The sequence below is a fragment of the Perissodus microlepis genome, chromosome 6 (genome assembly GCF_051167445.1).
Source record: "Perissodus microlepis isolate ML-2025 ecotype Zambia chromosome 6, ASM5116744v1, whole genome shotgun sequence".
Taxonomy (NCBI): domain Eukaryota; kingdom Metazoa; phylum Chordata; class Actinopteri; order Cichliformes; family Cichlidae; genus Perissodus; species Perissodus microlepis.
In genome coordinates, this window is record NC_140466.1 from 23,129,559 (window position 1) to 23,153,088 (window position 23,530).

A 23,530-nucleotide genomic window follows, 5' to 3' on the forward strand; every position below is an offset into this window, starting at 1 on the left:
ACTTATCTGGGTTGACTTCAGTTTCAGTTTACATCATCTGTGGGCAGAGGTTAGGCATTTCAGCAATGAGATGAAAGATCACAATGAGTGTAAGGTGGAAACAGGCTATGCAAGCAATAGTTAACCAGATTGGTAGCTGATTTCCTGTGTGCAGTAGACTACACCATCAGGATATTAACTGTTAAAACCACCGGGGTGTGATACCTAGTCGTGCTGATTGATTTCTCCTTGTCTCACAAAGGAACAGTCCATAATTCCCAGGAGTTGTTACTAGAGAGGAAAACATTTCCAGACGCAGGCACATGCTGCCAATTTGACAGGTTTAGCTGGGCACCTTGGCTCTGCTCCTTTGTTGTATTTAGAAAGCATTAGGTGAGTGAGTATGGGGTTTTTTTTTCTTTCTTTTTATAAATAGGCTGTTAGACTCTTTCAGAGTGGGGAAATAACTCGTTTTCTTTTCTTTGTTTAAGGACTTCCCCCCCACACATTTCCCAACACGAAGAAATTATTGCAAATGAGTCATTTCTTCTTGGCAGGCCTCAGGCTAGGAGGGGAAAAAGAATAGCTGTAATCTTGAGAAGACAAATGTGATTTACTTAGCCTGTCACCACTTTTAATTACCTTTGATAAAAAGCGGTGATTACAGATTTTGGAATCTAAAAAGTACATTTTTGGAAATTGTATTGTCTTCTACGAGGCACAGAAGCTATCTTCTTCTCTTGCATGCAAACACCAGTCGAAAAGTTCTGTGTGGAAATTGCACACGCGTCGGAAAAGATTTTGGAAAATGTGCATTGAGGTTTATGTTTATGTCCATGCATGACTTCATGTGTTGGTAAATGAGTGTGTTATTGTTCTTGCCGGTCTGTGAGGGAAGATCAAAGGCAGGCCTTGTCTCTCAGTAACTGGCCTTCGTTTGTGCACTGACTCTAAACTGAAAATGTCATATTTTCCCCTCCCTGGTTCTCTGAGCCACAACATGTGGTTGCAGGTAATATTTCTGAAGTTCAATACATCCATATGCGCTTATCCTCAGATGAAGCATCTACTATTAATCTGCAGCTTGTTTTGTCTTGTTGCTAATTTTATTGTGGCTTAAATATGAGGCCAAGAGAGCGTTTGAACTCTTGGCCTCAGTCTCACCCAAATTGTGGCCCAATTTGAGCCAAGTTTGAAACAGTAAAAATCCCAAAGGATGTATAGTAAAGTGGCTGTGCCAAACTCCTTCTTGCCCTGCCATCTGCTTCATAAAGTCTAGTCACGGAAAGGCCTTTGAGAGTAAGATTTAGTGCCACCACACCTTAAAGACATTTCACAAAGTAAAGCTTAGCCAAAATGTTCTGTAAACATTTGAAAGATGTTTACAGATTTCCTTGCATGTAATTAAAATGTATCAGGAAGGTATTTATTTCAGCAGCTTCCCAGTGTTTCCACCACTGCTAATGCCATTTGCCTTCTTCTGATTCCCGGCTTTGACTTGAAATGATTCTCATAAACAAGATTGTCTCTTGTGCATTTCTGTTTTTGTCTTCATCCAGTTCCACCCCCTGCCTAAATGTTTGAAAACACCGGCCCCGCTAGGGTCACCGTTTCAGATACGAAGACAAAGAGGATGAAGCATGTGAGCGAGAAAGCCCACATAATGATTTAGGAGAGATAATCCTCTGACGACGACACTCCCAATGTGTGAAAGAAATCCCTCCCATTTCACATAAAACATGTGAATGTATTTCCTCTCTCTAGACTGCCACTAGTCCAGGTTCAGACTTAAAAGGCATTCCCAACCCCTGAATTGAGCCCTTGGGCCTAATTTTTATATTGTTCCTTGCTTTATTCCAACACATTGAAAGGCTATTCTCATGTTATGAGAATTCCCCAGTTTAAAGATAAAATAATTGATATGGAAAAATCCAATTCCTCCCACTCCTACCTACAAGGAATTTTAGCCAACATAAGATGATATGATTAATTATGAAATGCTCTCATTTTTATCAGTAATGGCAGAAAAAGTCACTTCGTGTACAGTGCCGTGAAAAAATGTTTTCCCTCTTCTTGATTTCTTTTTTCTTCCCTACTCTTTTAGACTTTGACTAGGCCACTCGAAAAGCTTCTTTTTTTGTTTGAGTTTTTTTTCTGAGCCATTCGGACTTGCTGGTGTGTTTCAGATCATGGTCCTGCTGCACAACTCAAGTTCTGTTGAGCTTCGGGGCAGGATTTTGTGGTAGAGAACAGAATTCATGGTTCTATCAATTACAGTCGTCACTGTCCTGAAGCAGCAAAGCAGCCCACGACCCTCACACTACCACCACCATGTTAGATGCTGGTATGATGTTCCTTTTCTGAAACCCAGATGTACGGGACACAAACCTTACAAAACGCTTAAAGTTTGTCTCATCAGTCCACAGAGGATTTCCCCAAAAAATTAGTCTTTGTAACCTTTTACAGACTGATAGATATGAAGAATATGTAGATATGTAGAAACAAATGTATTTTTATCCTGCCTCAGTCACATCTCCTTGAAACCAAAATGGTGCTTGTCCTGGTATTTAATGGGATACAACAGTTGATTATTTACTTTCTAGTCAAGAGTTAGATGAAAAAAATCAATAGAACTCTGAAGACTTTCCATTAGATGCAAAGCAGAGCCTCTCCAAAAGTAGCACAGCACGTAGCCCGAATAAAAAGGCATTTTGTGGGTGTGTTTGGTTGGGTTTTTTTTACACTGCTTTTTATATGCGTTAAACAAAGGAGATATAATGTAGTAAATATTTAGGTTTAGATACTACATGCAACATTGTGATATTTAGACATAGCCAGCCCACCTTAAGTGAAGGCAGACATCTCAAACATGGACCAATTGAGGGTTTAAGCCAGTCCTCTCAGTTCAAAAACTGCAAAGAAGAATGGTGTCTTTTTTAAAAAACTTTTTTACCGTCCAGGAATCACTTTATAAAAGTGATTGTCTGAACCTCTAATCCCATACTGACAGATACATTACTCATGGCCTACCTTACCAACTTGAAGCAGGATCTTGAAAATAAGCAGCTGCGCCAATGTGTTTCTTTGATTTGCACAGCGGTGTTTCTTTGTAACAGCATTACACTGAACGTGAAGAAACATGATCAAATTGCACCTCCTTCTTCTTTTTCTTATGTCTTCTCATACTGTTCACGATCTGTTTTCTAAATGGATGCTCCATTAAATTTACACCAGAAACGAGAAAAATTTGACCTATTTTTTTCCCATTTTTATTAGGCTTTGCTGTTCCACTTATCTAACTCTCCCGCAGAAAGCAAATACATACATTTCCCCCAAAAATGAGACACTGGCAGAGACATAACAATATCCACTTAGTGAGACTTTAAGCCAAGATTTCAAACCTATCTTGAGATCGCTGACCTGAGTGTTGTTGTTGACCCTTTGAGCCTCGTCTCAAAGGCTCAGTGTGGACCTACATGACCAAACACCTAAGAGAAGTGAAACATTTTAATGAGTCCCTGAAAGAGAGAAAGCGAAAGGCTTTCATGCAACCAGCCAAACTGCATGAATGGAGACATTATTAGTTTTAGTCTGCAGCCAACACTATGTATAACTGGACAGTGCTGGCAACCCAGCATGAGTGTTGGAGCAGTGAATATGTGTTTTAGGCACCCTGAGTGCTGCTTGGCTTCGGTGAATTAGCAAATCTGGCCAGATGCTCAGCGTGATCTGTCATAGGGGATCGGGCTGGATCACAGTGGGTGAAAACGAAATGAATCTCGCTCCAGTACAACATCGCACAAGTGTTTCTTCTCAATGATTCAAGAAATGCTTAAATAAGAAGAACAAACCAAAGGAAACTATGTGTATTGCGGTTGTTTTATGATGTGAGAATGATGGGTGGGGAATCCTTTGTTCTTTCAAAATGTAATGATTTTTCTGAAAAAAATAAATTCTGCCGTCATCAAGACCAGTAGTGAAATTCTCCTGGAAAGTCCAATTAAAATATACAGTTTTGATGTATAATTAAAATTGCTTAATATATAATATAACCTTAGAGTTAAGCATTATAATTTTATGAGGCCTAAGTTGAATCCTCTAGCATTCAAAATCAAGATTTCTTTTTTAAAAGGAATGAAACACAAAGCCTTTGAATGTTTTTGATTTTGCGTGTTCATACCACGTGATCTGCTGTGATGATTTACATCATGCCGTAAACATTAAGACTGAAAAGAGATCAGATGTTTATAGGTACATCTGGTGAGAATAAACCATTTAGAAACAAAAGGGATTTATTCAGAATATAAGCAATTATGAAAAGACAGGGGAAAAAAACAAAGGCCCTCTACCTACACTTACTATTTAGAGCAGATGACACTGCTTTAGCATACATTACACATGCTTATTATCTTCCCTAATCACGCTTTTTGTGCGCCTTATTGCGGTGTTGCTTAAGACGGAGAGAGCAGGGGGCTCCTTTGTGTCAGAGCTAATGATGTCCCTTTGTGATAAGGCTGGGTGTGAGGGTTGAGGACACTGGTATAGACTCCGAAGAGTTGTTGTATGAGTCTTAGTGTGACTGGCAGCTGCAGTAATCCGCCCTTTGTGTCTTCAGCAGGGCCCCACTGAGCTCCCCTGACAGGGACCGATGTAGCCAGCTCCACCAGACAGCCCAGATGGGCTGAGTGACACAGGAGGAAAAGGAGAAGGAGGGTGGGGTGCTGAAAGCATCGAGATAGCGAGGCAGAGAGAATAAGAAAGTCCAAAAAAAGGAGAGGGAAGGAAAGGAGAGAAAGGACAGAATTAGGGTCAAAGAAAATCTAAAGCAGAGGGAGTCAGTTCCTGAGAGCTTTGTGACAGCTCTCTTCCTGCTAGGACAGGATAGGCTCAGTGGCTTTGGATCAGGGTTTGGTTTGTTTGCCCAAAATGTGTTTTTTGTTCCTTTATGGTCACCCTGAAGCATGCCAATGTAATCCTTCTGATTGGTGGAGGCATTCTGGGTAAGCACAATTAAAATCCACTGTCGCACACTATTAGAGCAATGCGCACACTCTCGGCCTCTCTTACTGTCACAGACAAGTGTTTATTTACACTCAGTGGCCTGTCATAATGTCTGACAGGGCCAAAAGTTTTTCTGTAGCTACTTGTGGTTTGTATTTGTCTCATCTCATTAGTATCAGTGATGTGCCGTGTGGGTTTCCTCGATGACTGCATGACTAAATGAAGAACTGCATAGTAAGCTCCGGTAATACTTTTCACGTCTGCCGTGACCTCACAGCGTCATAAGAGATCACTGACCGAGTTTTGCTTCGCTCTTGGCATAATGGAGTGGGGTTTAAAGTTCTGAGAGTACCATCAAAATCTGCTATGATTTCACGCAAACCTGGAAATATTTACAAAGTCTGAGTATTTAAAAACAGAAACATGTAAAATGAAGAAGCAACATTTAAGTATCTCCTTAGGGAAAAATGTTACATTCAAACAAAAGGCCAGATCTCCTTGTTCAAGTCAATCAACTTGCAGCCATTGTTCTTCTGTTGTAACTCTGGCTATGCCTCAAGTTTCCAGCAGACCATTGCAGATCTATATCAGTGTGAAACATGGTGGTGGGAATATTACAACTATAACTCTACCTGACTGTTCCCTCACCAACATGATGTACTTCATAGATATGGCATGCCTCTGATTTGCATCTTGGTGGAGAAGAATTCATACTGCGACTTTACACAAATCTACCTGAAGACTGAGGCTACGTCCACACTAGCCCAGATAAATTTGAAAACATTCACACTAGCGTTTTCAGTCGTTTTCACAGAGTTGTGCATCCACATTGAAACGGCCAAAAACGCTTACGTTCCAGTACCGCACATGCGTGAAACGCAAGAAGATTCGACCTGCCTCATTTCTGTCTGCCGTTTATTTACCTTCCGGCTCTCTCAAACGTCGCGGCAAAATGTCGAGGAAAAGCACCGAGTTTTTTAAATGGACTAACAATGAGGTGGAGTTGTTGCAAAGTACAAAGTTGCAAAAGTGAGTGAGAATTAAAGAATTTGAAGAAAAGCTATCTGGAGCGTGTACAAACTGATATTAATCTTTAATAGGGCTGTCAAAATTGAGCGCAAACAAAACAACTGTTGTATAATGCCCTCCGCTATCTTGGTTTAATTGGTCACATGACTAAAATGTGTCATCGTTTTCAAAAAGTCTCCGGGTTTGCAGTCCACACTGCGAATGTATCCGTTTTGGAGAGCGTTTTCAAAACGTTGCATTTTTCTTGACCGAAAACGCCGTCTCTGGCTACGTCCACACGCACACGGGTATTTTTGAAAACAGAGATTTTCCGTTTTCGTTTTTTTTTTTTAAATCCCGTCCACACGTAAACGCAAAAACGAAGGAAAACGCAGCTAGGAACATGCCAAAGCAACAGGTGGCGATATATTCCTAATCGTGTAGAAATGTTGGCCAATCAGAAGTCTAGAAACCTGGGTGGGAAAGAGTAAACAAAGATGGCGCATAGAAGCAGAACTGAGTCCTATGTGTGGAGGGACAGAAACTGTGTGTGTATATGTAAGCATGTAAACACTGCAGAGAGTAAAGTTAACAGTAACAGTATTTTGTCTAAGTCCGCCATTGTAGAAATCCATTTCACCAAAACAATAACGTGGCGCACAGTGTGACGTCAAAAAAGGCGCACACCTTTGACACTGGGTTTTCTCCGTTTTCCTCATCGACACGTAAACGCAAAAACTGAGTTTTTGAAAATATCCACCCTGGCCGGAGTTTTTAAAAATCTCAGTTTTCAGTGACCGAAAACGCCGTTTACGTGTGGACGAAAGGCGCAAACGCATAGAAAAATCTGTGTTTTCAAAAATACCCGGGAACGTGTGGAGTGTGGACGTAGCCTCAGTGTGGACGGAAGGCCAAAACGGAGAGAAAAAGATGCGTCTTCAAACGAAAGCGTATTAGTGTGGACATGGCCTGAAGAAGACCAAAATCTGGTGACTGTGCAGTCATTACTTCTAATCACCCCTGTTGTGCAAGCCAGGGCTGGTATGAGTAGAACCACTAGATAAATGTGAATTAAATAGTGTAAAATATGCAGTAAAGTATTTTCCCCTTTCCTGATTTCTTTCTTTTTCAGGTTTGTTTTTTTTTTTTTTTGCATATTTGGCACACTTAAATATTTCAGAGCACAAAACAAATGCTAATGTCAGAAAAAGATAGCCTGAGTAAATACAAAATGCAATTTTTAAATGATGATTTCACTTATTACGTGGAAAAATCTATTCAAACCTACCTATATGTGAAAATATACATTTGAATTAACCCATTTTAGATTATGAATTAACTGTGATTAACTACATTGTTTTGGAAAGGTGAATTACAGTGGGATGCAAAAGTTTGGGAAACCTTGTTAATAGTCATTATTTTCCTGTATAAATCGTTGGTTGTTACAATAAAAAATGTCAGTTAAATATATTATATAGGAGACACACACAGTGATATTTGAGAAGTGAAATGAAGTTTATTGGATTTACAGAAAGTGTGCAATAATTGTTTAAACAAAATTAGGCAGGTGCATAAATTTGGGCACCACAAAAAAAGAAATAAAATCAATATTTAGTAGATCCGCCTTTTGCAGAAGTTACAGCCTCTAAACGCTTCCTGTAGGTTCCAATGAGAGTCTGGATTGTGGTTGAAGGTATTTTGGACCTTTCCTCTTTACAAAACATCTCTAGTTCATTCAGGTTTGATGGCTTCTGAGCATGGACAGCTCTCTTTAACTCACACCACAGATTTTCAATAATATTCAGGTCTGGGGACTGAGATGGCCACTCCAGAACATTGTACTTGTTCTTCTGCATGAATGCCTTCGTGGATTTTGAGCAGTGTTTCGGGTCGTTGTCTTGTTGAAAGATCCAGCCCCGGCGCAGCTTCAGCTTTGTCACTGATTCCTGGACATTGGTCTCCAGAATCTGCAGATACTGAGTGGAATCCATGTGTCCCTCAACTTTGACAAGATTCCCAGTCCCTGCACTGGCCACGCAGCCCCACAGCATGATGGAACCACCACCATATTTTACTGTAGGTATCCACAGTGACTCCATCTGCTGCAAGATGATGTTGTAGGTCTTTGGTGGTGGTCTGTGGGTTGACTCTGACTGTTCTCACCATTCGTCGCTTCTGTCTATCCGAGATTTTTCTTGGTCTGCCACTTCGAGCCTTAACTTGAACTGAGCCTGTGGTCTTCCATTTTCTCAATATGTTCCTAACTGTGGAAACAGACAGCTTGAATCTCTGAGACAGCTTTCTGTATCCTTCCCCTAAACCATGATGGTGAACAATCTTTGTCTTCAGGTCATTTGAGAGTTGTTTTGAGACCCCCATGTTGCTACTCTTCAGAGAAAATTAAAAGAGGAGGGAAATTTACAATTAACCCCCTTAAATACTCTTTCTCATTATTGGATTCACCTGTGTAGGTAGGTAGGTCAGGGGTCACTGAGCTTACCAAGCCAATTTGGGTTCCAATAATTAGTTCTAAAGGTTTTGGAATCAATAAAATGACAACAGTGCCCAAATTTATGCACCTGCCTGATTTTGTTTAAACAATTATTGCACACTTTCTGTAAATCCAATAAACTTCATTTCACTTCTCAAATATCACTGTGTGTGTCTCCTATATGATATATTTAACTGACATTTTTTATTGTAACAACCAACAATTTATACAGGAAAATAATGACTATTAACAAGGTTGCCCAAACTTTTGCATCCCACTGTAAATTTCAGTCCCTCAGGCCTAATTCCAGATGTGCTGAATAAAGACATCACTTAAATAGAACCAGTCTGGCAAAGTGAAATAGGTTAAAACATCTCAAAAAACAGCACATCGTGGCAACACCATTTCTAAGGCTTTAGGACTCCAGCGAATCACAAGGAGACCACTACCCACAAATGGAGGAAACTTTGAACAGTGGTGAACCTTCTCAGAAGCGGCCGGCCTACCAAATTTACTCCAACAGTGAGCACATTGACAATGCATCCAAGAGGTCACAAAAAAACCCAGAACAACATGTAAAGAACTGCAGGCCTCACTTCAGTTAAGGTCAGCCAATGAGAATGAGAATTAACAAAGACGGCTCTGATGGGAGAGTTCCAAGAAGAAGAAAAAATCGTCTGACTAAAAAGAACAAAAAGGCTTACTACAGTTTCCAAGGCTTGTGATTAATTTGGTCACTTGCAGATTTTTATCTGAATGGGTGCCAATTTGTCTGCCATCACTTGCCAACTACTTCCAAATGTTGTGAAACTTGGAAAAAGTGCAACGCACATAGGAAAGGGAGACTGTTTACCTTCAAGGTAAAAGTGGTGCCTTTTTGAAATGTGTTGGTTGCAGTCGTAGGGCACCACTTTTTCTTTGAAGGTGAACAGTCTCCATTTCTAATAAAGAAAGTGTGGAAATTGGCCAGTTTGGAAACTGGCAGAAAGTGATTGCACACAAGTCAGCGTCTTCTATGCAAACTATACAAACTATAGGTGCGTGTGGCTACCTGCTAGTGGCCAAAGCAGTCACAGGGAAGTTTTTGGTGCAACACCATCTTTACCTTTGATTTCACCCCAGTGACAGCCAGCAACCACTTTCTAAATGGTTGGTAACATATTTTTCAAGCAACCCATGGTTACCAAGGAGGTTACTGACCAATCTCTAGACACGTGTGACTGATGGGAAAGAAGCAAAAGCATTTGCAATATAGGGATGTTCCATAAACCAAGTGAGTAATGCTGTGTCCTCAAAGTGTATTAATTATTTTAAAAGCTCATATATTTAGTTGTTTGTTACCACTGTGACAGCTACCATTGCGGGCGATCGTGGCTCAACAGTTGGCAGTTCGTCTTGTAATCGGAAGGTTGCCGGTTTGAGCCCCGGCTCCGACAGTCTCGGTCCTTGTGTCCTTGGGCAAGACACTTCACCCGTTGGTGGTCAGAGGGCCCGGTGGCGCCAGTGTCAGGCAGCCTCACCTCTGTCAGTGCGCCCCAGGGCAGCTGTGGCTACAATGTAGCTTGCCATCACCAGTGTGTAAATGAATGGGTGAATGACTGAATGTAGTGCAAAGCGCTTTGGGGTCCTTAGGGACTAGTAAAGCGCTATACAAATACAGGCCATTTACCATAGTGGTAACACAGTCTAGTTTCACCATGTAGTATCAGTCACTTGTACTTTATATGTGCACTTGAATCAAATAGGAGGTGCTTGCAGCATCTGTCTGTTAAAATTTCCCATGAGGCTGTTTTCTAAGTGGTGTAAATATGCTGGTCAGTTAGCAACAAAGTAAAAACCAAGCCCAAATAAAGCTCCCGGTGGAAACACAATTTCCTAAAGGCTTAAGCGTCAACCCATACCCAAAGTCCTGCACCGTGATATTATCTGCTCTTACTGCAACCAAGATGACAGGTCTTTGATTTTAGCGTGAATGAGCTCTTCACTTGAGACATCAAACAGAACATAAAGCAATGGGGATTTGAGAGTGATAGAAACCCCATTGATCTTCTGCTTTCTTCTTAATTTATATTTAACCATTGGCTTGGCACCAAAAAAGATTGTGTTTATGGCCTCCTAAAATCCATCATTAATTTCTTAGTACTAAACCCAGGCCAAACAATGTCATAAATAATGTTAATCGCACATGAAACTGCATGATTTCACCGTCAACATTTCTTCAAACAGCACTGTATTTACCCCTGCTCCCGCAACAAGCTGTTGAGCCTTAAAGTCTTGCAAGTACACTGCATGTAGGAGAAGTAAGTGTCTGCATTGAATTGCATGAGCTTAAAATGGGAACTTGCTCAGATGCATTTGGAAACTAATTGGTAGACAGAAAAACAGCAAACAGCTCTGGTGCAGGGAGCCGGGTCAAAGTAAATTCACACAACACAAACTCTGTTAAATAATATAGACTGCATATTCAGACGAGATGGTGTGTGTGTGTGTGTGTGTGTGCGCGCGCGCACAATGGTAGTGGTAAATGAATTCATTAATTAAACAGTCTAGTCAAACAGAATTTTTCCTCAGACAGGAGGAAGAACGTGACTTTGAACTAAGTAAAGCCTCAAAAACTGTTGGCAGGATTTGGTGTTTTTTTCTCTCTGACTAAAAAAAGGGTAGAACATGATTTGTTTATTTTAAAAATATATTATAATTTTCTTTAATTGAATATGCAAAGTGGCTAATAAAATAGAACACAACAACAAACTTTGTTGCTCACTTTTTTAGGAGCTGGACAACTTTGAAGTACATTTCATTTTTATGAACTTGATAATATGCCCTCTCTCCCCCTGACGTCTGGAGATCGAGCCCTCGTGGTTTCACCTGGATAAAAGTTTGTGATCACGGGTGATTGAGCCGACACGATGTCACTCTTCTCATGCTAAACTCACTTATTCTCTCACTTCTTTAAATCTGTTTTGAAGCATTTCAGTTTGTCAAAGCTTTTGAGGGTGTTTTGGATTTATTTATAGATTCTTTAAAAGAAATCCTATGTATTTGATGTATTTTATGATGCTGTCTTTACCTTCTCTGAAAACCACATCCTTTGGCCTTTCTTTCATGCTGCCTGTATTTTAGTTTGAACTCTATCTCGGGTGCCGACAAATGACAATTCGACATACTAACCTATTGTTTGCAGCATGAAGCAAAGAGAGGCTTATAGCTATGCTTTAGTTCTTTCTGTCTTTTAAAAATGATTTAAATACAATTATTTCTAACCCTTTTTTATGGCCTTTTAACCAAACCATTAAAAACAGCTCCAAACACTTTAAATGTGGTCAGATGGCAAGCTAGTTTATTATGAGGATGCTTCCACTTTTAGACTCTTGCCCTTGCACTCTAATGTATTTTGTGCATGTGTGTGTGTGTGTGCCTCTGTGCCTGTGCGAGATGTCAGATGTGTTAAATGAAGGGCAGCGAGTGAACCAAATCTGATGCGCCTGCTCTATAGATTTCCCAGTTTGGGAGCGGATTAGAAGTTGGAGAGCTGCACATCCACCATTCTATCTCTGTCTAATTGGCATGTCATAATTGTAAGTCCACAAAGCCCTGTGATGTCTGGACACCGAATGTGTAAAACCAGGTGTCTTTACATCCCACTCTCTCCCAGTGATGAAATGTGCTGTTTGAGGCCTGCAATTTTAGTAGCTCTGGAAACCGAAAAACCTCAGATCGGGGTTACAATTCAACATAATCGATGACTATCATCACCCAGTAGCTCACTTTTTCCTTTTCCTTGAACTACAAGTGCTATGTACATGCAAAAAGATCTGAAGAAAAACCAACTGCAGGACTACAAACAAGCAGCAGAAGTGCAAAAAAAAGTGGTATATGACTATAAAGGGTGCAACAAAACTTTCCAGGGAGTTTATGCTAGTTTCACATAAGTCATATTTTAGCTTGGTCTCAAGTGTAGCTTCATGAACATGATGAAATGGCCTTTTAAAGTACTCTCAGAGGACCCAACACTTCAAGGGCTTCTTAGAACCCGCACCACTGCCTTGTATCACCCCGGGAGAGGGAGAGAAAAGAGGGCCAAAGAGAAATAGAAAGAGAGCGCAAGAGACGGCGAGCAAGGAGGGAGAATACTCTAAAACCGAAATGCAAAAGAGTCAGAGGGGCTGAGATGAGCAGAGAAACCCTCACAGAGAAAAAGAAACTCGAAATGAAAGAGCACACAGCCCAAAAAACTTTTACTCTGAGCTGATCCTCAGATCAGATGAGATAAGAGCACAGTAAGTTCACTCTCTGCTTGCAGCTGAGTTCAGGCATTTCTTTTTCCAACTAACTGAATGTAGGACTAAAAGGAGGACCAGAGGAAGAAGAAGGCAAGAGCACTATGAGCGTGCCCACTAGCTTTTAGTCAGGAAGCCTAATGAGTTCCTGTGGGATGTGGGCTGCCTGTCAATCATCCTCATTCTTCTCCCAACACTTTGCCGTGTCGTGTCCTGCACATGCAGAACCAAGGGGCATGAAATAATTAAAGATGGCCAGCCAGCCGCAGTGTGACTCGGTTGTCTGGCAGGGGAAGGAAGTCACAGCGAGACTCGCTCGGGCGTGGGGAGGACATTTGAATTCGTTGGATTAAAGGTTCGGAAAATACTGTACCCGCTTTCGCGACGACGACTCTAAAATGTGACAATGAGGTAATAGTGTTTCAGCATATTGCATAATGTCGCCGTGATCCCTCACTTATTGTGAAGGTGATGAAAGAAAAAAGTGGTGAGCAATGGATTCGGCGAATGATGAAAGGGAGCCCCCGCTGATAGGGCAGCTGTGAGCCTTTTTTTAAAGACAGGATTGAAGAAAATGAGAAGGAAAGGAGGCAGAAATGGATAGTGATTTTTTTTCCTAAAATAGGCCGTGAATCAAATTTTATGTCCTTAATGAAATATTTATCACTCTTCATCTATACAGTAAGCAAACATGTGCAGGGAGGGGGTTGATTGCAGACCATGTAGTCAATTAACATTTCTGTACCATCTACATCTGGGTTTAACCTCCTTTTTTTGGCTATAAATGGAAATAAAGAAACGCATAAATAGGAGAAGAGGGTACTGTGGGAGTGGGGAGCCAAAACAAAATGAGCCATCCCCGAAACAAAACAAGAGGAGGATTTAGTATCATCTGCATGTGAATAGATCCTGCCTAACATAGGGAGCAGCAGTAAGGGCTTTATGTAATTGCAGATGAACAATGTCACAGAACCGGCAGATTGGGGGAGGGACAGCAGAGAGGGTTGCGTGATGTGAAACATCTTTATATTGGAAGCAGAGATGCAGCTGTATGACTCTGCAAATCTAAATTCAACTGTAATACCTTTAATATGGTCAAGGTGAAAGCAAACTGTGTGTATGGGCTGTAATAGAAAGGTTTGCAAGACTTAATTCATATTTTAATTTTTTTTTTGTCCATGCCCTCCAAATTAAGAGCCAGCAGTACAGCAAATTTTGTCCACATCTTACCAAAACTGTTAAAAATCAGTTTTCAAAATTAAAGCAAATACAGGGAGTGCAGAATTATTAGGCAAGTTGTATTTTTGAGGAATAATTTTATTATTGAACAACAACCATGTTCTCAATGAACCCAAAAAACTCATTAATATCAAAGCTGAATGTTTTTGGAAGTAGTTTTTAGTTTGTTTTTAGTTTTAGCTATTTTAGGGGGATATCTGTGTGTGCAGGTGACTATTACTGTGCATAATTATTAGGCAACTCAACAAAAAACAAATATATACCCATTTCAATTATTTATTTTTACCAGTAAAACCAATATAACATCTCCACATTCACAAATATACATTTCTGACATTCAAAAACAAAACAAAAACAAATCAGCGACCAATATAGCCACCTTTCTTTGCAAGGACACTCAAAAGCCTGCTATCCATGGATTCTGTCAGTGTTTTGATCTGTTCACCATCAACATTGCGTGCAGCAGCAACCACAGCCTCCCAGACACTGTTCAGAGAGGTGTACTGTTTTCCCTCCTTGTAAATCTCACATTTGATGATGGACCACAGGTTCTCAATGGGGTTCAGATCAGGTGAACAAGGAGGCCATGTCATTAGTTTTTCTTCTTTTATACCCTTTCTTGCCAGCCACGCTGTGGAGTACTTGGACGCGTGTGATGGTAATTGGTAGTTGGCTTTCGAGCCTATACAGCTTGGAGTAAGACAACATGCATGGAGAGGATGATGTGGACAAAATACTCATTTGCCTAATAATTCTGCACTCCCTGTATATGATCTTAAAAATCTGTCTGCTTTTGGAAAGTTAGAGCCTCTGTGTCCAAGCTTCTACTTTGCTTTCTCTGGCTCTCATCTTTTAACATGCTTCAGTCCCGTGTCATCGGAATTCATCTAAAAAAAAACCTGATTCCACGACACCGTTATTTTAACACTTTATAAAAGATGAATCTTTGTCTCGAATACAACAATTTTTATATTTAGATGAATCTTACAATAAAGTTTCGATTCAAATTCAGTCCAGACCCTGTAATAACATATTAACTGTTAACTTCATGTCATGGATGGTGCTTGCATGTGCACTTGCAGGTGCTGACGGACTTCACTGGCTGACTCTCAAAGAGGACTTTCATTGGGTTGTGATTTAGCAGATGCCGATGCTCTCCACAAGAGTTAGTGATAGTTACAAAGAAGATATTAACCCTCAATGATACAGTTCAAGAGACCAGTTAGCAACCCTCTGGCAACCTCCAGTTGCTAGAGGAAAAAATGTGTATTCTTGGAACAGGTGGTGAGTCAGTGCTGGTTGTGTGATGGGTGGATGGGTGAAATTTGTTGCAAAGAGGTTGCTGTACTGAAAAATTCCCTTGTGAGTGCTTGGTCATTACAGATTACCTCTGTCGCTCATTGGTTGCATGGAGGCTGCCAACTTGTCTGCAAACACTGGCCAAATACTCATCTAGTGGTAATGAAATGTGAAAACGTGCAATGCAAACTGAAATGGAGAACGTTTGCCTTCAAAGTAAAAGTCGCGCTTCACTGCTGTAACCAACACATGTCAAAAGGGACAACCTTTACTCTGAAGGGGAAAGTTCTCTGTTTCAAGTTTGTGTCATTCATTTTATAGTTTCATTACAGCTCGGCGAGTGTTTTCAGAAACTCCGTATCAGACATACAAAACATGGGCAGCTGTGTTAAAGGCGCAGTGACCAAGGAAACTGCAGGACAGTTCAACATTTTCTCCTTCTTTGCAGTCAGTTACACCTTGGAATTGCCAGCAGCCTCCAGCAACCATTGAGAAACTGGTTGGGGAACAGATATTTTTCCAGAGTAACCTGTGGTTGTTAGAGTGCTCATTGATCAGTCTTTTTGCCTCTGTCTTGGAGCTTTAGCTATTGATCTCACAGCGACTGCCATCTACCACTAGCAACCACTGCCAACGATCAAGAAACACAGATTTCTCCCAGGTGTTGCTGGGGGTTGCCAGCTGGTTTCTAGGAATGCAACTGGGACCATAGCCTTCTCAGGGATTCCAAGGTAAACATTAGAAGATGAATTTTATAAAGCAATTCACTACATATATGTTATTGTGAATATAGCATCCTATCCTAAAAACTCCCTGAAAAGCCTTCAGTACTGAAACGGACATATTTTTCCAATACTGGACTCTCTTCATTGGCTCCTTGTTAAATCCATAACTGAATTTAAAATCTTTCTCCTCACATACAAGGTATTGAATAATCAGGCCCCATCTTAAGTTAAAGACCTCATAGTGCTGTATCACCCCAATAGAGCACTTCATTCTCAGACTGCAGGCTTACTTGTGATTCCCAGGGTAACTAAAAGTAGAATGGGAGCCAGAGTCTTCAGCTTTCAGGGCCCTCTTCTGTGGAACCAGCTCCCAGTTCGGGTTTGTGAGACATTCCCCCTCTCTACTTTTAAGATTAGGCTTAAAACTTTCCTTTTTGATAAATAATATAGTTAGGGCTGGATCATGTGACCCTGAATACTCCAGTAGTTATGCTGCAATAGGCCCAGGCTGCTGAGGGCCTCCCATGGTGCATGTTTCCTTTTCACTTAATTCTTTTTACCCGCTGCAGCACCCTGCATTAAATCATTAGTTATTATTAATCTTTGTCTCTCTTCCACAAAGAGAGTCTGTCCTGTCTTCCTCACCCTAACTGGTCGCCGCAGATGGCTCCTCCTCCCTGAGCCTGCTTGTGCCGCTTTCTTCCTGTTAAAGAGAGTTTATCCTTCCCACTGTCACTAAGTGCTTGCTTATAGAGGGTTGTCTGATTGTTGAGGTTTTCAGTATTATTTTAGGGTCTGTACCTTACAATATAAAGTGCCTTGAGGCAAATGTTGTTGTGATTTGGCTATATATAAATACAATTGAATTGAATATATGAGTAAGGCATATGTATGTGCATTGTAAAGTATATATTTTTAACAGCAGTGTGAGAATATTGGGGCACCCTGAACACGTGGGAGCAATAACGGAGTTTGTAAAGGGAACAGTCAGAAACAAGCAGAGATGCTTTGTTAGTTTAAGTTAGTCTTTTGTTGTGCCACCAATCCACCCCAAACTCCTCCCTCTGTGAACTTAGTATCTCTACAACAGCATCATTCTGTTTCCTCCTTTACTTCAGAAGAATTCCTATATCCACTCAAGGGCCTTCTGAAGCAATGTGAATGTAAGCAAATTCTGAGACATTTCCTGAAAAACACGCTCTCATTTTACTGGTCCAAGGTGACATTTTCTTATTTTGTCCAAACAACAGCACAAAACAGTCACACGGGAGGGAGAATTTGAGCAACCCTTACAATCAAAAAATAGGAATTAGTAGATGTTTTATATGTTTGCTTTACAAATAACTAAACAAGATATTTGTCCGATTGATTTTCTATCAGCATAATTACTGCAGCCCAAAGTATAAACACACATAACTTCAGTCATGCTGTTTGCCTTGTAGCTTATTGTGATTAATCCACAAGCCTAGGCTTTGTGAACAGCCAGTGAGCCACCAAGGTTAATGGATGGCATTTTTTTTTATTATTATTAATTTATCCCCCTTGCTAAAATTCCCAGCTGTTTGCTAACCTGCAGTTCATACCTCTTCAGGAGCCTTCACACAGAGTAAAAACACACACAATCCAAGGTTAATTGTTTGTCCATCTCTTGATAAAAACACTGTATTGTATCCTCTTTGGTTTGTGTAAAAAGCTGGCAGGGAAAGGAAGAGCTGTTTGTGCCAGGGGTGATAGGATGGGCACCGGCTCAGGGGACGGAGTGTGAGGGTGTAGAGTGCAGCCAAGGTTGACCTACGAGGCGGGGCAGGAGAATTGGCCCGGGATCTGAGGCTGTGGTGTGAGGACACTGGGGAGCCACTCTATCTGTGGGCATCGAGCCAGCTGTGATCTACTGCATTTCCCTGCCTGACAGGCCAGTGACTCTGCCGAGAGGAGAGAATATGAAGCTAACAACAACAAGTTAACAACGAGGAAAGAGGCAAAGAACAAGAGTTAGAATTTTTAAAAACCTTTTTCTGCCTTTAAAACTGAAATTTTCTGTTACTTCTATGTATCACACTTTTTCTAAATAATAATGACTCTTTAAAATGAAGAATTAAATCACTGGAATATTTTTAACCTCACTCCTTAAACATTTTAAAATCAAAATTAGCAGATTTTGGTGCTTGCAGGTTGATTGAATTGCCATATTGTACAAATATAATAGTTCACCTTCTTATAAGGCTCAGGGCTATTGATTCCTATAACCTGCTTGAAAGTAACCAGACAAACAGGTTGAAATATTGTGGAGTGAGTAGGTGGTCCGTACTGTGCCTTTGCAGGGTTTAAATCAGACTCTTTGACCATGACCTGAGGCCTAAAGACCAACTACCCAGTTTTTCCACCAACCTCTCCAAATGTTGTATGCCTTGCAAATCAGGATCAAGATAACTGCCACAGCTAGACCTTTTGTACAGCAAATCTGCAGCAAATGTCTGTGGTTGTCCCTCCGTTCTTAAGCCACAGCTTTTTCCCTTTGTTTTCCAGTTGGTTTGTGGCGTTTTTCCTCTCCTGAATCAAAGGCATGGAGATAGTTGGGTGTTTGCGGCGTGATTTCAGCCTAAATAACTTTTCTTCATATCGCAAAAAAGAAAATGCTTTCAGTTGTTTGTTAACTAGCCTTGTGCTTTTTGTGATACTGAAAGATTTGGGCTCTGTTACGTGGCATGAGGGCATAACTTGTATAAAAACTGAGAATTTGGTTTAAAAAAAATCAAAAAAAAAAAAAAGTTTTTCTTTTCTGTTTTCTATTTTGTCCACACAAGATGAAAGAAAACTGTTTCTACGTGTTAATATTTCATCCTTTGGTCGTCATTTTTAGCTGCATGACTATAGTGATCACAGTCATCATTCTTATATCCTTTTTTCCTTTTTTTTCTAATACGAAATCAAACTGCTACTGTAAACTCTCCATCCTTATAGAGAGAGCAGCATGATGAGTTAATGCAGCATGTTGTGTCCAGGCTCCTTGAGGCCGGGACATAACAGTATCGTCTACACTTTGTCTCTGTCACCCAAAGGAGTAGCTCTTAAATGCACTCCGAGTTACTGCAGCTCACATTATCAGTTCTGCTCAACCACCATCTGCCTTCTATTTTTTCCCCTCCTTTTCTCCACTTTTCTCTCCCTTCCCAATTTCCCCTCTCGGCTCTTTTTCCTTCTCTTCTCCCGTCATTTTCCCCCCCGTTTCTCTATTTCTCTTCCCTTTCTCCTCGGCCTCTGCTGTCCCCAGGGGGTATGAGACAGGCTGGGAGATTCGCTGTATGTGCCGCTGTCATGGCCTGAGCTCCCTAGTTGAGGAGCCTTTGATGGTGTTGGGGATTATTCATCTTGCTCGTTGGGCCGTATTCGACTGTCACACAGCAGCAGCAGCAGCAGCACATGCATGTACAGACATACATATAAAAATAACTGCAGCAATACTTCCTACTCAGGAATATTTACTTTTTCCATTGGTGCACTTTGATGTTGGCACTGCTGTTGTTAGTCATATATTTATAAAGTTATGATGTTGACTCTGAGCTCATGAAGTCAGTGCAGGCATCATTTACTTGGCTTTAAGGGTTAAACGATGGAAGCAAATGATTAATTTTTTAAAATTTCCTTTTTTTAAAGTAAAAAAACCAAACATTGGAAAAAAATCTGGCAAGTGCAAAATTAATTAACTGAAGCGACACACTCTCGTTTTAAAAGCAGTCCTAAACTGCACATGCTGCACAATATCGTACATGTTCATTATTTGCAAACCAGCATCTTATCACTTTGTAAAATTCAGTCACAGAGAGCGAGCTGCCAACTGCAAATGGGAGTCAAACTGACCCTCAGGTGAGCTGGAAATTATGCAGAAATCTCAGGCTAATGAGTACAATTATGATCGTGGGAAGAAAAAAAAGGTGACATACTCTTTTAAAAAATAAATAACCTGTATCCATCTGCACTAGGTTGAATATTAAACGATACTTCTAACTTAAATCTAGACATGAGTATTAACAAAGTGTCTACATCCCAGTAGGTCTGCATATACTGTAAATGCGCTATGCTTTTAAGGCACAGGTGGGAGGTGCTCCTTCAATGTGAGGAAAAAGAGAATAGTGACATTTTGCAGGATTAAAACTATTTCTATTTAATGATACGAAGCAACTGATGCACCACTGTGTGTGGTTAGGACTGCTACCTCAGAGCAAGAAGGTTGTGGGTTCAAATGTACCCTGTGTGTGGAGTTCGGATGTTTTCCCTGTGCTTAGGTGGGTTCTTTGCGGGTATGGCTATCTGTTAGCTGGAGAACCTAAATTGGCCTTGTGAAGAGTGAATGGTCATCTGTCTCTGTGTTAGCCCTGCAACAGTATAGTGACCTGTCAAAGGTGTAAGCTGCCTTGCACCCTATGACGCCTCCAGCCCCTCAGATGGATGGATATTCTGACATCTTTTGGACGCAAATTAATCAAATAGATCCTATTACTTGCACTACATTGCCAAATGAAGAATCACACATGTCGCATTCATGTTTGCACAAATCTCGTGAAAATAAAAAAAAGTAAAGTTGCATTTAAATACTGCGGGTTCTTGTCTAAACAGAATCCGCATCAGTACCTGCTGATTAAACCTGTTGCTTTTCTTTAGAATGATCATCTGTCAAGATGCTGCTCGTGTGAGGACTTTACAAAGAAAACAACAGGTGTGGTTGTTTTGACACACTTGGCTACGCTGCTTTGAGAAATGAATAGATCCTGATCACAAACTTTGCCGCACGCTGCCTTCAGTTGTTTGTCGGTGAGGGGAACCAAGCTAAGATTAACTTAATGTGCTGCCGCTCAAATGTCAAGCGTGTCTGTGATTTGCTTTCTCTAATCCTTCCTTGAAATGTTCCGGGTGGTGCCTGCTCCTTTCTTGATGGTCACGTTACGTCTGAGTGTTGGTCAGAGGTTAATTTGCGCTGTGTGAACAGGTATGTACTGGTTTGAAGATGTGACTGTAACCAGAGCAAAATTCTCACCTCATCCAAACTCATGTGTGCCAATCTGAGTCTTTCTTTCTTTCTTTCTTTCTTTCTTTCTTTCTTTCTTTCTTTCTTTCTTTCTGGGTCCCTAGACGAATTTGAGAGCATCTCCTTAATGATCCTGAATGGTGCTGCAGTGGCAGTATGTGGGCTGCTTGTGTGTGTAGGCGAAGGGAGATGGAGCAGCAGAGCTCCACAGCACCTCATTAGGCCCAGGACTCTCAAGCTGGAGCCACATTAAAGAGAAGCCATGCCTTTTAACATGTGCCGGCTGGTCTCCTCAGCTTGAGCAGCCCCCCTCACATTTCAAATGCATCCATACATATACAAAATGTAATGGGAAGAGGGGCTCATTTAGTGCAGTTTGGGGAAATGGTGAACTATCATTGCTGTTGTGACTTTTGTATTGCTGTGAGCTATTCATTAACACCATCACCAACACTGGTGGAAGGTTTCAGTCATCCTTGTTTTCAGTTTTACACAGTACTGTGCAAGTCTTGAGCCACCCCTCATTTCTTTATATTTTTCTAGAAAAATTGAAAGTATTTGCAGAGATTTACTGAAACATGTAACATAAATGGCACTTCGTTAAAAAAGTTTCTACATTTCCTCAGGAATCGTTCTCCAGGCTTCTTAAAGGTTTTTAAAGCTCTTCTTTGGACTTTGGTTGCCTTTTAACCTGTTCTCTGTCACGCCCTGTTGATGTCCAGGATCTGGAGAGGCCTGTCAATGTTCCACTGTGTGTTTTTTTTTATTCAGGTATGCTTTTACTACACTGGCATTGTGTTTGGACTCATTATCGTGCTAAAAAAATGAGGTTTTTGCCAGACAGATGCTTTCTAGATGGTACTGCATGGTCGATTAACTCTGGTGGTTGTTTTCTGTGTTCATAATTCCATCAGTTTTTACAAGATTTCCAACACCGCTGGCTAAAATGCTGCTCGAAACCATAACAGAGCCTCTGCCGTGTTTTACAGATGGGTGTAGACACTCACAGATGTTTGGATTTATCACTCCATAAGACCTACTGTCACTGATATTCAGTCCAGTTCTTATGTAACGTGGCGTACCTCAGCCTTGCCTGTTTTCCTTCTAAAGAATAATTTTTTGACATCCATCCTTCCACTGAGGCTATTTCTGATGAGGCTTGAACTGCCAGATGATCACGTCCAGTGTCAGGTCTTTGCTGTAGTTCTTTCTATTTCTTAAAGACGTGACATTGGGATACTGTTTGGTGCAGATAAGTTTTTAGGCCTGCCACTTCATGTGTGGTCCTCCACTTGTCCTATTTCCTCACTTTTTTAAAGGATGCACTGTACACCATGCACATGTCAGCTAACAGATCTTTGGGAACCACCTTATTTTTGCAAACTTATTATTTTATGCCTGTCAAACTGTGTTTTCTTTGGCTTTTTCTTGTCAATTAAACTAAAGAAATCAGAACAAAAATGAGTGAAAATGAGTGAAAACTCTGGAAACGTCCAAAGAAAAATGTTGAAGGACCTGGAGAACTATTGATCAAGACCACTTAAAAATTACAAGTCAGGCTCAATGAAAGCAAAATATAAAGTGAAGAGAAAACAAAAGCTCTTCTCTTTTTTCTGATTTACTGATATCTCGAGGAGCGGGTGTCTTCAATGATCTGTGACTGTGATCAAAGATATTCAGTGTCTGATGAGCTCAGAATAATCATTTTATTTCAAAATGTATTAAAACAAGAAGAAAAAGAAGAAGAAGAAGAAGTGTCACCAGGAAAACAATGATGGCAGCGATGGATCATCCTCAGATCTTGATTTTCAGCACAGACGCTCCCTTCACCAGCCAGCCAAGCAGGGATCACAAAAATCCACTAAAGCCCTCCACCTTTTCCCACACTTGACAGAAGCAGGGGAAGGTCCTTCTCTCTCTGTGAAGTTGGACTTTTGGAGGCTTCATCGGGTCAGCCTCTTTGTTATCGCTGTCATATTGATGAAGCACTCAGCTCGCAATTGGTTTCGCAGCCCGCCCATATTTTAAGTGGAAAACCCAGCTAAGAGGAGAGAGATTAAGTTGCTCTTAACTGCATAGAAAGAGTAAAAAGACTGTTTGCTAAGGATTGGTTTCCAAATTGCTGTGGGATTTTTTTTTCCGCAATTCATGTGTTTGTTATCTGTGTTTACGATTTAGGCTGGCTTTGCTGTAAACAAGCAACCATGAAAGACAGCGAGAGAGAGACGCTTGGATGATATGATAAAATGCACATCTCTTTTAAGTGGTGGAATCAATATCCCGTATAATCACAAACATGAGGGCATTAGAGAGCGATGTTCATCTCTGGTCGGTGAGGATGTACAGTGTGTCATGTTAATGCAGTTTAATTCAATTAGCACTCGCAGGGCGTGCCACAGAATCCCACGGGGAAATTTTGTTGATGGTGTGAAAAGTGAGCAGAGAGGAAGGATCACCAGTTTGAACATGATGACACGATGGTGAG